Raw genomic sequence first — 14,051 nt, forward strand, 5'->3', positions numbered from 1 at the left:
ATATTCCTCCAACAGTTCAAATGTCACTTACCCAGAGTGTCCTGTTTAGAGAACCTCCTGCCCTTTGCACTCCCTTCTCTTTACCCCACAACCCTGTTTTTGTTTCTTTCTAGCAGTCATCCTGATTGTAAATGAGCTTCCTTTGTCAGGAGTTTATTTTTAATGGTAGTCAGTGGCCTGTTCTCCCTGCCCTCAGGCATATGGGAGGTCCCCACACAGCCTTTCCTGGCCCCTCATCAGTGGATGGGGCCACTGGTGACTGGTTTTAGCCAGTGATCTGTGAGCAGAAGTAACTTGTGTCATTTCTGGTGAAAGATTTCATAGCTGTTGTGCGATCCTGCAGAACACCCTTCCTCCCACGCATGGTGACTAGCAGTGTCTTGGAGGTAACTCCTCCATCAGTCTGTTCCCAGTGATGAGCAGCGGCCCCCTGGTGACCCATGGTGGATGTGCAGCCTGAGAAAGAAAGAAACTTGTGTTAAGCATGGAGATTGAGGTGTTGTTTGTTACTGCAGCATAACCTTTCCTATCCTGACTGCTACACTTTAAAAATGCCCATTTCCCACTATTGCAATGTAGGGAGAAACCTTGCCTGTTTGTTCACTGTTGGTTCACAGCGCCTAGACCCAAACCCGGCACTTCGTATGTACTTAATGAATGTCTGCTGAATAAATGGATACATCAGATGGTGCAGTGAGTGACAGCACAGCCCTTTGAAATAAGACAGACCCAGACTGAAAACCCAGCTCTGCAGAATGACTTTGAGCAAGTGACAACCTGTCTCAGCCTCACTTTGTTCTCCTGTCAAATGGGGCCGCAATGAGCCCCATCTCACGTGGTGTGCCACAGATGGATTGAGAACACTGTCCTGCACTCCCAGCACTGTGCCTGGATCTGGGTAGATGCTCACAAACAAGAGCTGATGATATTCTCATTAACGTGATTGACGGAGCCCAGGGAGTAGCTTTCGGAATTTCTCCAGATGCGTGGTACAATTCCTATGCCAGGGCCCAGTCCTAGAGGGTCTAGTCTGGTAGACCTGACCCGGAGCCAGAAATCTGCATTCTAAAGGAGCTTCCTGGGTGATCTGATGCAATGGCTTGAGAACGCTCGCCTGTTTTCACTGAGCCTGATCTATCATCAGTTCTGGGAAGGTGGAAGGCTTGATCCGCCTGTATTTAGTTTGACAGCTGACAGGAGGGCTCGTGATTTTCTCACAGCAATAATGCTGAAAACAGTTTGAAGCACTTGCCATGTACCAAACTCTCTGCCAGGGTGGCTAGCAGGTCTCCGCTCATAGTGACCCAAGAGGAAGATGTTGCATCCCCATTTTACAGATGAGGAAACTGAGGCTCAGAGAGGGATGAGTCTTGCCCAAGTGCACCCAGCTGGGGAGTGCTGGAGACTTTGGGGAACTCGGTTTCACGTTCTGTGATGTAATGAGTGACCCAAACTGTAAATGATATTGATGTGAGTGAGGATGTCTGTGTGTGGAATCCTGCAGGGATCTCCAAAAAAGAGAGGATTAACAAGATGAAGTATAGTTCATTTCAATCTAAACACTGATATTTACTTAAAACAATTTTATTGAGGTATAGTCAAATACAATAAGATATACGTATTTAAAGGGTATGATTTATTAAGCTTTGACGAATTTAAACACATACGAAGACTTCATCATAATGGAGATCTTGAACATGATATTTGTCTTAGTCATGTCAGGCTGCCACAACAAAACACCACACACTGGGGTCCTTAAACAACAGACATTTGTTTCCTCACCTCTTTGGAGTTTGGAAGCCTGAGTTCAGGGTTCCAGGAGGGTCAGGTTCTGGTGAGGACCCTCTCCCTGGCTTGCACATAGCTGCCCTCTCCCTGTGCCCTTACATGGCATAGAAACAGAGGCAGATCCCTCTCACCCTCTTCTTATAAGACCATGAACCCTATTGGATTAGGGCCCCACCCCATGAACTCATTTAACCTTAACTACCTCCTAAAAGCCCTGTCTCCAAATACAGTCACATTGAGGGTTAGGACTTCAATCTGGGGGGAAACATAATTCAGTCTATTGCAATAACTAACTTTTAAAACTTCATTGGTTATCCAAGTGTGGATAAAAATTTATACTCATAGAAATTTATTGCAGAATTATTATAATAGTGAAAAACAAAACCACTTAAATGCCTAACCGTTGGAGAAAGGCTGGAAGAATTATGGTGTGTTTACAAAGTATATTATGAATGTAAATCAGATCTAGGGCAGTACCTGACACTTAGTAAGTGCTTAATAAAAAAGTTTAAAAGCTATGCTTACTAAGAGTTTCCAATGATACGGAGAAATGCTTTAGATACAATATTACGTGAAAAAAAATCAGGATTTTAAATGACATTAGAAAGCTACTTCTAACCACATATACAACAAACATATACAACAAACAGAGAAAAGACTAGAAAACATAACAATTTTAAGAGGGATTGTCCTGGGGTGACAGGGTTCATGGAAATTATATTTGTTGCTTTAAATAATACTTTAGTTTCCTAATTCTTTAAAATCAGCACACACTACTTTTATAAAGAGGAAAGAAACCTGTATTTGCAGATTAGAAGCGGCACTGGAAAACTGAATTGCACGGGAATGGGAGAGGAGAAACCCAGCTTGACACACGTTCGTGAAAATGACCACAAACAATTCAAAAAATAAGAGAGATATGGGTTTGTGTCACAGATGCAAACAGATGTGTAATTTGGGGGCAGTTCACTTAGATTTCCTTGGAACTCAGTTTTCACATCTATAAAATGGGTACCATAATGGACCCCCTTGGAAGGACACTGTGAGATTAACTGAGTATGTGTTTTATCCTTGCTTTTCCTGCCTCCATCCTCCCTGATTGCTTTCTTTCGTCTTTTGTCTGCTCTTTACATTGCTGATTCTTTCTCTTGTTTATCCAGTTAACATTTGTTGACACAGTTTTTTCCAGGCGTGGACTAGCTCCTGGGGAGGCAAAGATAAATCAGACATTTACTCCTCACCTTCCAGGAGAGGGAGAATGTCCACAGTGGGCCAGGGACAGGCCAGGCTTTCGGGGCCAACCACTTCTTGTTGTCATTACAACATGGGCACACACTCACCTGCCAGAGGAAACTGTCTTACATGGACTGACCCATCCGTGAGAATAGGTTTACCTACCCATGAGGGGCTGGCCCACAGGGGCCCTCTACTAGCAAGTTCTGGACCCATAATCCTACTTCCGCCTAGGGAGAAGGAAGGCTGCAGATGGGATACATAACCCTGACATCAGGTGGACTTAAGAAAGAGCAGACATCTGACCCAGGCCTGGAAGGGTTAAATTGGAGCTTAACAGATTAGGAAAGTTCAGGGCAGAGGGAAGAGCGTTTTCAAAAGCCTGGGCTTTGACCTGCGTTGTGTGCAACGTGACTCATTCTGGATGGAGTGGAGTATAGACCATGAAGGCAGCACTTGGAGATGGCTAAGGGGGTAGATAGGGGCAGGAGCCACATCCCAAAGGGCTTTGTAGATGGGGCTGGGCAGTTAGATCTTTAACCCAGAGGCAACGGGGAGCCATTGAAAGGCTCAGGCAGGGGGAGGCACCCAGACTGACTTCCTTAGGTAGAGACGCCTGTGGATCACTGAAGAGGGTGGAACAGGAGAGAGAAAGGCAGCAAAAGCAAGTTTGGGAGCTGTTTCATAACTTAGGGAGGGCTGTGGGGACGTGCTGGGGCAGGCAGGGGTGGTAAAGTCTGAAAGATACAGGGAAGGGAGAGCTGACAAAGCTTGGTGACTGCCTGGATGTGGGTACGGTGGAAATGGAGTGTGTAGGGAAGGACTGCCAAGCTCCTGGAGGCAGTGACTGGGGACAACGGTGGTCCCTTCAAAGGCAGGAAAGCCTGGGAGAGAGAGGGAGGGGGAGGAGGGGGGAGAGGGGGAGGAGGGGGGAGAGGGGGAGGAGGGGGGAGAGGGGGAGGAGGGGGAGAGGGGGAGGAGGGGGAGGAGGGGGAGAGGGGGAGGAGGCACTGACTTCCTCACTGGGGCGGGGGGGGGGTGAAGGAACTCTGCCTTGGGGAGCCAGCAGTCTCTTCTCCAGGCCCTTGGGTGACCTTCCTGCCCTTCAGAGGCCCTGCCAGGCTTAATAAGGGCCTGTGTTGTGTGGAGACTATCAATTACTGAGATGAGTTTATTTTGAAGTCCAAGATAGGAATGGTGGTGTCTCGACCAGGTACGTGTTTACACCTCCAGGTCGGTGAGGCCAGAAATAAACACTTTGTCACAGCGTCAGAGCTGAGTCCGGGCCCCAGAAAGGTGCTATGCCGAGGTCTGCCCTCCAGACTCTGGGTCCTGGGGGAAGGGGCCACACTCATTTATGGGGCCCCTGTTGTGTGCCAGGCAGTGCTGAGAGGCAAGGATGATGCAAAGGGACCTTCACCCTGGAGACACTTGTCTGGGGGCAACAGGCGGGTCCAGGCAGTGACAATGGGATGCAATCAGTATTGGCAAAGAAGGACTTGGACTTGGGGCTGGGGGCCGGAGGTGGGGGGCATGTTTGCTGAGCATTGGAAGAAGATAGTCTGGGGGTGGTGCTGTGATGGGGTGGGCAGGGGGCTGCCCTGAACTGTGTGTTCGTGTCCTGTGGCTGCTGTAACAGGGAACCATTGTTTGAGGGGCTTCAGACAACAGGGACTTATCCTCTCAGAGTTCCGGGGGCCGGAAGTCCAAAGTCAAGGTGTCAACAGGGCTGTGCCCCCTCTGAAGAATCCAGAGAACGATCCTTCCTTACCTCCTCCCAGCTTTTGGTGGCTGCCTGCAGTCCTTGGCTTGTAGACACATCACTGCAACCCCTGTGTCTGTCTTCACACTGCCTTCTCCTTTGTGTCTGTGTTTCTTCTCTTCTCAGAAGGACACCAGTCATATTGGATTAGGATCCACCCTAATCCAGTCTGACCTCATCTTAATCACATCTGCAAAGATCCTAGTTCCAAATAAGGTCACCTTCACAGGTGCCAGGTAAAGGTGAATTTAGGGGAGACGATGTTCACCCCAGAGCAGACTGCGAATGGTTCATTGTGACTTGGACTTTCATCTGAGATAGGCGAGGGTTGCTAAGCAGACCTAGCTGGAGAGGGGAGGCACAGGCCAGACCGTGGGAGCCTGTAGGCTATGCAAAGAGCCTAGGTCCCGGATTGCAAGGTCAACAAACACACATCCCCTGTCCACGGAACACAGGTGGGAGACCCGGAGTGGAAATCCTTGCAGAGTAATGCAGAAAGGGGCCTTGATTTGCATCTCTGATTTGCATCAGAGGGCTGTCTAAGTGCAAGGGGTTCTGGCCTCATCCTCACCAGCACGTCTGCAGCCCTGACACTGCAAGTTTATTCCTTGGCAACAGATAAGGTGGAGAAAGGCAGCCACACCAGGGGCAGCCCCTCTCTCTGGTGTCTGGGATTGGTCTCCTTCTTCCTACAGCAGCCCTGTCTCCAGAAGTTGATGCAGCCATCACCCTCCCTCCACGGAAGAGCCCTGCTTTGTCAGCCTGGGCCTGGTTCTCCCTGTCCCAGATCTTCTTGGGCTCCCTGAGCGCAGACACTTAGAGTCACTCGTGAGACCTGGTGCCCAAGCTGCATCTCCTCTAAGGACGCTGGGAGGATGGGATGCTTACTTCTCCTGTCTTGGGTACCAGGCATTATGCTCGGCACTTTAAATTCCTTTCCAAGCTGAGGGCTCCCACTCACTGTGAACTTGGTTATCCTCATGTTACGGAGGTGGGTGCTGAGGCCCAGAGCAGCTCAGCCGTCAGCCAGTGAGTGGTGTGATGGCTAATCTCAGGCATCACCTTGGCAAGGCTACGGGGCCCAGCTGTTTGGTCGAACGCCATCCCAGAGAGTACTGTGAAGGTGTTTCTTCAGTGTGATTAACACTTGAATCAATGGACTTTATAGACAAAAAGACTGTATGATCTCACTTGTAAGTGGAATCTAAGAAATACACAACCAACTAGTGAATATAACAAAGAAGAAGCAGACTCACAGACATAGGGAACAAACTAGTGGTTACCTGTGGGGTGAGAAGTATAAACTATTGGGTGTGAGATCGGCTCAAGGATGTATTGTACAACACGGGGAATAGAGCCAATATTTTGTAATCACTTTCATGGAAAGTAACCTTTAAGAATTGTATGAAAGAGTTTAAAAATAAAATCAATGGACTTTGAGTAAAGCAGATGACACGCCACAGTGTGGGTAGGCTTCACTCAATCAGTTGAAGGCCTGAGGAGCAAAGACTGAGGTTTGCAGAAGAGGAAGGAACTGCCCTTAAGACTGCATTCAAGGGCTTCCCTGGTGGTGCAGTGGTTGGGAGTCCGCCTGCTGGTTCAGGGGACGCGGGTTCGTGCCCCGGTCCGGGAGGATCCCGCATGCTGCGGAGCGGCTGGGCCCGTGAGCCATGGCCGCTGAGCCTGCGCATCTGGAGCCTGTGCTCCACAACGGGAGAGGCCACAACAGTGAGAGGTCCGCGTACCGCAAAAAAAAAAAAAAAAAAAAAAGACTGCATCTGAGAAACCTTCCCTGAGCCATCTTTCTCTCCCTCTCTTTCTCTCTCTCCATATATATATATATATATATATATATATGCATGTATAAAAATATATATAGTATACATATGATAGATACATAGATTTATAGATACAGATGCACACATAGAGCTAGATATATAGATATAGATGTAGCTATAAATATCTGTATCTTTCTGTCTCCCGATTGGTTCTGTTTCTCTGGAGAGCCCTGATTTACACAAGCAGTGAAGCGGTGATTCAAATGCTGGGCTGCCTGACATCAAGCTTCTCTCCCACCCTTTCCGTTGCAGGGCCCCCTGGATGAGATGCACCAGGCACACAGGGCCGGTGTCTGAACCCTCGCGGAGCGGCAGCATTTCAGCATCACCTGGGAGCTGGTTACAAGTGCAGTTGAGAAACCAGAGCCCAGTCTGATTGAACCAGAAACAGTATCCCAACAAGACCCCAGGTGATGCAGAAGTGCACTGCAGTGAGAAACGCCACTGGGAGGGCAGGTCCTTCTCCTTCTCTAGGCAAGCCTTCCACCTCCCCCACTGTCCCAGCTGTCCTGCTTTGGCACACAGTAGGCACTTAATCAATTCTGATTGGCTGATGAGTTGACCTCTGTCCAGCCCCTGATATTTAGAATTTGCCCTTCCAACCTCTGTATCTTTTATTTCCTCTCCAGATTTCTTTTTTTAACTGGGGTAAAATATACATAAAACTTTCCATTTTAGCCATTTTAAGGTGTACGGTGCAGTGGCATTAAGTATATCCACAGTATTGTGTAACTGTCACCACCATCCATCTCCAGAACTTCTTCGTCTTCCCAAACTGTAACTCTGTCCCCATTAAAAGTCTTCTTGTTTCTCCTGCCCCAGCCCCTGGCACGCACCGTTCTACTTTCTGTCTATGAATTTGGCTCTAGGTGTCTCACATAAGTGGAATCATGCAGTATTTGTCTTTTTTGACAAATTCATGCTCATTTCACTTAGCGTAATGACTTCAAGTTTCATTCATGTTGTAGCATGTGTCAGAGTTTCCTTCCTTTTTAAGGCTGAATCATGTTCCCATTGTATGGATGGACCACATTTTGTTCATCCATTCATCTGCTGATGGATTTTAGGTTGTTTTCCACTTTTTGCTTATTGTGAATAAGTTGTGAACATGGGAGTACAATATCTGCTTGAGTCTCTACTTTCAGTTCTTTGGGTGCATATCCAGGAGATGGAATTGCTGGATCATATGGTAATTCTGTGTTTAATTTTGTGAGGAACCGCCATCCTGTTTTCCACAGCAGCTGAGTCATTTTACATTCCTACCAGCAGCGCACAGGGTTCTAATTTTCCACATCCTCGTCAATATCTGTTACTTTTCTGTTTTGTTTAACGGTTTTGATAGCGGCTATTCTAAGGGGGTGAGGTGATATCTCGTTGTAGTCTTGATTTCAGGCTCCGTTTCACACCTGGTACCCCGAGAAGGCACCACGTTTTATCTACCTGCATCCCCCGCACTTACTCAATGCCACACAGAGCAGGAACCCAGTCACAACGTGCTGAATGAGTTAGTTACTTGAGAGATTTTTGGATGAATTCTGGAAGCCAAGCTCGGTGTAAAAACCCTCTACCTGATCAAAGTAATCTGCCTTGCATTTCTTTGCTGCAGTTCGCACAGCTTCTGACCGGGAAAGCAAATCACATCTGCTGCCGCCATCCCGGGGCCCTGGAGAAGCTGAAGGGCGAGCGCAGCCTGGCCGGCCCTCCCTAAGCTGGTGAGTGTAGCACACAGGTGAAGGACTCTGATTCAATGAGGGCTTTTTTTCCCTGTTGTAATTTTTCCCCAGCAGACCCATAATTTCACTGGCAATTCATGATATATGCTGGCGCATGCACACGCGCGTGTGTGTGTGCTTGTGTGTGTGTGATGTATTATTCCCCAGAGCAGTCACCGTGGTTCACAGAGGAACCAGCACCAGCTTTGCACTCAAACAAGCTGGCATGTAAATTCCAGGGTTGAGATGTGGTCCCATTGACCCTCAGAAGGGGCATCCAACCACTGGGAGCCTTGGATTCCTCTTGGAGTGTAGGCTGGGGACACCAGGACCCTCCTCATCTGGTGGTCCTGAGGGTATTGAATAATAAATACTTATCAAGCTGCCTCCATGCTTTACATAGACCAATGCATTTGAGTTGGGTACCATTATCTCCATTTTTCAGATGAGGAAACTGAGGCTCACAAAGATGGGTGACTTGCCCAAGGTCATGCACCTCAAGAGTGACAGACCTGAAGTGTAAACCCTGGTGTTGTGGCCCCAGAGCCCACACGCTTGACCTCTGGGAGGTGCCTGGGACAGGAGAAAACCTGCGAGGTAGAACTTGTCAGCCCGAGACTCAGAGAGGTTGAGTGACTGCTCAAGGGCACACAGCTGGACCAGGGTTCAACACAGGTGGCTCTGATGGAAACAATCTTGAGTTCTTGGCACTGCACGGGAACCATGACCGTGAACAATAACTAGCAGCCACCATGGATGGGAAATTTTACCCACATCGCTCTTTTACCAGCTTTAAGAAAAGGGTCATCCTTGAGCTGTATGGCCCGTTGGCTTCCCAGCTGCTCTCCAAGATTCCACGGTCACCAAGGCCTCCGTGGATGGGGCTGGCGGAGCAGGCGAGCAGAGGGGGCTCTCTGTGCGGGGCGCCCTCCGCTCAGCAGCCTGGGCTGGGATTATCCCCACTCTGGCCTGGAGAGCCCAGAGCCTTGTCCCCACCGACAGTCAGCCTGCCTCCCCCGCCACCTCCCGCCCTCTGGGGGTTGTCACAGCAACTCCTTGGGCATCTCAAAGGCGTCTCCTTCAATAATCTGGGCCTCTGATCTCCGGCAGGCCGGTAATGAAGGGACAGTTTGTTAGCGCTGACATAAACACTGGGTTCCCCGAGCTGTCTATTTCATGTCGTGTAAGAAGTCAGCTCAAGCCGGCCGACAGCCCAGCAAACTGTGAAGATATTTATTTGTTCAGCTTCCTACGGTGAAAACCAATGTTTATGAAGCCAGGATATTTTTGTAGTCGTTGATTTTTTTTTTTTTTTTTTTTTTGGTAAGGAAAGAACAATATCTCAGAAAGTGATCATGTATGTTTTTTTCCTTCAGTCGACCCACGGCTAAGGCAAATGGAACACCAGTGAATAATAAACACAGGAGATAGTAGTTGCACCAGACTGTCTGGTTTACAAAGCTCTTTCCCGGGCACTGCTGCTTCGGTGACATGTCAGTTCTGAGAGGAAGGAAGGGCATCCACGCTTGTCCCCATGCACAGATGTGGAGAAGGATAGCAGAGAGGTTTAGTCACATATCCAAGATCACACCACGGATGCGTGATGGAGTGGCGTAGGAACCCACCCCGGGCTTTTGAGGAAAAATCCACAGTCCTTGCGGCTACGCTGTGCAGTAGCGCCTTCCTGCAAGGCATCCAAGGAACCGAATGTCTTTAACCCAAATTCATAGTAGTGACAGGTGTGGGAGCGTGTGTCCTAGATCTTTCTGTGTTGTTGTTGTTTTTTTTATTATCATCAACTTGATAGTGTTTTTTTCAGAAAAAGAATTATAAGAACAGCCACAAAAACAAAACTTGCTGCTGTTGGTTCTATATTTCTTCTTAGCAAGTCGGCCCCTTCATCAGGGCTGGGGGGAAGAGGGAAGGGTTCAGATTCTAGGAGCTTGGCAGTGCCCGGTGACCACCAGGGCCTCACCAGGAACCCCAGGGGTGGAGGCTCCTCCCTCTGTCGTGTGCTTCAATCTTGGGGTCCCATTCTACCTGGCTGGCAAGGTTCTAGCCCTTGCTCCGGCGCTCACTGACTGTGAAGTTAGGCAATTTTCCTGGCCACTCTGAAACTCAGTTTTCTCTTCTGTAAAACGAAGCTGACAGTCCCTATACTTTTCTCATGGGTCAGGATTCCATACGGAAAAGAAGCACTTGCCAAACACTTCACACGTTTAGTTCTCGGGCGGCACCACTCTAATAAGGAAAGAGCCCTGGGTCCGAGTCAGAGGTTCTGATTCCGAGTCTGTGTTATCTGTACGGCTTATGTTACCTCTTGGGCTTCCGCTCATTCATTGCAAAACCGGAGGGCATCTTGAGCGCACGTGCTTACCCCCTGCTGGGCTCAGCATCCCGTCAGTGTTGTGCATTTTACGCAGCCATCGCTTAAAACTCTCTGAGCACATGCGCCCTTTTGACAGAAGAGGAAAGTGAGGCTTGAGAAGGTCAAGTCTGGGTCTGGGTCCCTGGAATCCTAAGTGGCAGACCTGGGATTTGAACCCAGGCCTGTCTGATTAGTCTCTCCTTCTGGGCCATAAAATGCCTCTCGGGAAAGGGTGGGAAATGCCAACACTTTGTCAAAGAGGGATTCACCAGTGATTCTAATTTTCCTCTTCTGCTCCCACCTCCTCTAACTCAGGAGGGTTCTCTGCCCCACTAGGACCCAGACCTCCCAACTTCCGACAGGGGGAATGCATCCCGGTCCCCCATCCTCCCTCCCAGGCCCAGCCGGGCAGCAGGGGGCGGGGCAGCCGCCGGCCCCAATCCTCCCAGAGCCACTTTCTTCGGGAGCCCGGTCCCCAACTGTCCCCTGGGGTCAGATCCATCACGCCACTCGATCAGGCGTGCTCAGCCGGAGGGTCAAGTGGCCGGCTGCCGCTGGGCACCGGGAGCCCATCACAGCCATATTTAATTTAATTAAGGCTGTCAGCACTATTGATTTTGGCAGTTTCAATTACTAGCCTGTTATGGTTTCTGGATCAACTGATCTGTGATGGGTCGTATCAGCAAAGACACACATTGAGGAGAGGGCCCTTCATCTCCTTTAAAACCTGACACATCCTGCCACGGGCTATAAGTTATTGCTTTTATCCTGTCCCGCTCCCCTTCCCTTCCTCATAATTAATTTCTCATTAGACAGCTCTTTATTGTTTAATTTGTGCAGTTTATAATCAAATTGGGCACATTAATTGTCGTTGAATTTAAGGCTAATGAAAAATAAAGGTTTTCAATAACTTATTCTTCCATTACTCCCGACAAGATAAAATAAAGCGCTTGGAGAAGTGTCAGCTTTTTAAATTATAAATTAGGTTTTTTAAAGAGCATGGGCATTTAAGGAGCCGTTATCACACATTCAGTAATTAAAATCCTATGCTGCAAAACAACTATTAAGATATAATTATGCTGCTTTACTCTTAGGCAGCCCAGCAGCTTGCTAAAGGCTTGATTCTTCATTGTGACGCGGTGGGGATTTCTGTTGGGTTCGGGGAGGGAAAGCTAAGTGGGCAAACTGGGGAGCCAGGACGCGTCACTGCTTTTGATTGAGATTATTTGATCAACGGGGCGTATCGAAGGGGCACCCACTCCTGGGGCTTGTCTCTCAGTCTTTCAGATCTTCGAGAGGCTGCCCAAGGCCCCTGGGTGTGCCCGACCTGTGCTGAGTCCCAGAGACACAGGGACCAGGCAGACACGGCGGCGGGGGGACTGACAGACACGCAGACAAAAGTATGCACAGGTTGGTGGGGAGCAGATGAGGGAGGAAGTGCTCAGATCCAGCTGTGGGAGTGACCAGATCTACTTATGGGGGTCGTTAGAGCTGTGGAGGTGGTCAGATTTATCTGTGGGGGAACCAGGTCCACCTGGGGACATGGTCAGATCTACCTATAGGGTGACCAGATCCACTGGAGGGGTGACTGGATCCCCTTGTGAGGGTGGCTGGGTAGAGTTTCCTAGTGGAGGTGATACTTGAAGTGGAAGGTCTTCACTGCTTGGAGAGTGAAGGCCCTGTGGGCAGAGGTCCCAGCGTGAAGAGGCTGCTGGCAGATGACGTGGCTGTTCTTTTGGAGGAGAGAAAGCGATCTGCAGGTGGGGTGGAAGGTGCAGAGCCCGGAGGGTCATCGTGGAAGGACGAAGCCTGAGGGGATGTGTGCGGGGGGGATGTTTAAAGACCAGATACCAAATAGGGCACTTGGAGGACTCGTGCACCAGAGCACGTACTATGTGCCATTCACTCTGCTAAGCCCTGTCATAATGTTACCTCATTTAATCCACCCACATTCCTCAGGGATGTGTTCCCCATTTTACAGACCAGGAAGCTGAAGCCTGTGGAGGCCGAACCCACACACCTCTTACGTGGCAGCACTGGATTTAAACCTAGGCCCCCTGCACACTCTACCACTTTGCACCCGCAGCTCCATGAGTACCTACTGTGCGCAGGGAACCATGGCAGAAGTTGCAGGAGAAACAGGTGAGGTGGACAAGGTCCAGCTCTCAGAGTGCTGTGAGGGAGCTGGGTGTGTCCACTGGAATCCAAGAGGAGGTAACGTGATGAGACAAGGAGAACACATCAAAGGAGGGCTTTGTACTAAACACAGCACTAAAGAACCTACTTGGTCCAACTCCCACTGCTGGATCTATGCTTTGGAAAGAGGTTCACACATTCGCTTCTCGGCACCACCGTTCCAGGCCCTCAGGACCAGAGATGAGCAGCAAAACAGAGGAGGCTGATGTCCTACCAGCGAAGCAGACGTGAATGGAGAAGCTTCCAGAAAAATGTGTGAGGCTTCACGGAGCAGGCTGCTTGGCTCATAGAAGGGTCCCCTGCAGAGAGGTTGGCAGTGACCTCCCTGAGAAGTGACATTTAAGCCGTGACACGAGGGATTAGCAGAAGACTCAAAGACAAATCCACAGAGGAGTTGATTTATAACTCCCTCCCACGACAGGGGGAGGCCTCTGGGAATTCCAGGCCTCAGGCAAACCACTCACCCTCTTTGGGCCTTGGTTTCCTCGTGTGTAAAAATGAGAGAAATCGGCCACTCTAGATGACCTTTCAGGTCCCTGGGCGTGAGGAGTAAGGTCTTTATGGGTCTGTAAGACTCCTGGGCTAAGAGATTGGGAATTGCTTTGAAAACGGTGGTCCTCTGGTGCCGACCACCCCCACCCAAATTCCTGACGTTCTTTGTCTTGGGGACATCTGAGGGTCCCCACCTGAAGGATTAATTCTGCCCTCCTCCCAGGACTGTCACGCACAGACATATGAAGGACTTGCCTCTCCATCTCCATGCTGAAACCCCTGTTGCCGGACCAGCCCTCCTGTTTCCAAGCAAGGAGTCAACATTGGAGTAGGGATCAGACCAACGTTCATGGTGTCCCAGCTCTGCACCTGGGACAGACAGACGAAGCGTCTTTCACCCTCTAACTAGTTCATCCTCACAAGTGCACCCAGAGTTAGAGACTTTTGCTCCCCTTTTGTGGATGGGGAAACTGAGGTCAGGGGATTATGGGGAAGGGAAGGTAGGTCAATCCAGTCCTCCCTATAACACTGTCCATTTCATGGTCCAAGAGCCCAATAAGAGGTGAGACATTTCTATTAGGCTTTAGTGAAAGCTCTCCTCTGAAGGGAATGCTTTGCTTCCAGTAATCGTCCACCCGGCACCTTCAATTCCCAGGCACAGA

This window comes from Globicephala melas, chromosome 5 (assembly GCF_963455315.2).
Source record: "Globicephala melas chromosome 5, mGloMel1.2, whole genome shotgun sequence".
In the NCBI taxonomy this organism is placed as follows: Eukaryota; Metazoa; Chordata; class Mammalia; order Artiodactyla; family Delphinidae; genus Globicephala; species Globicephala melas.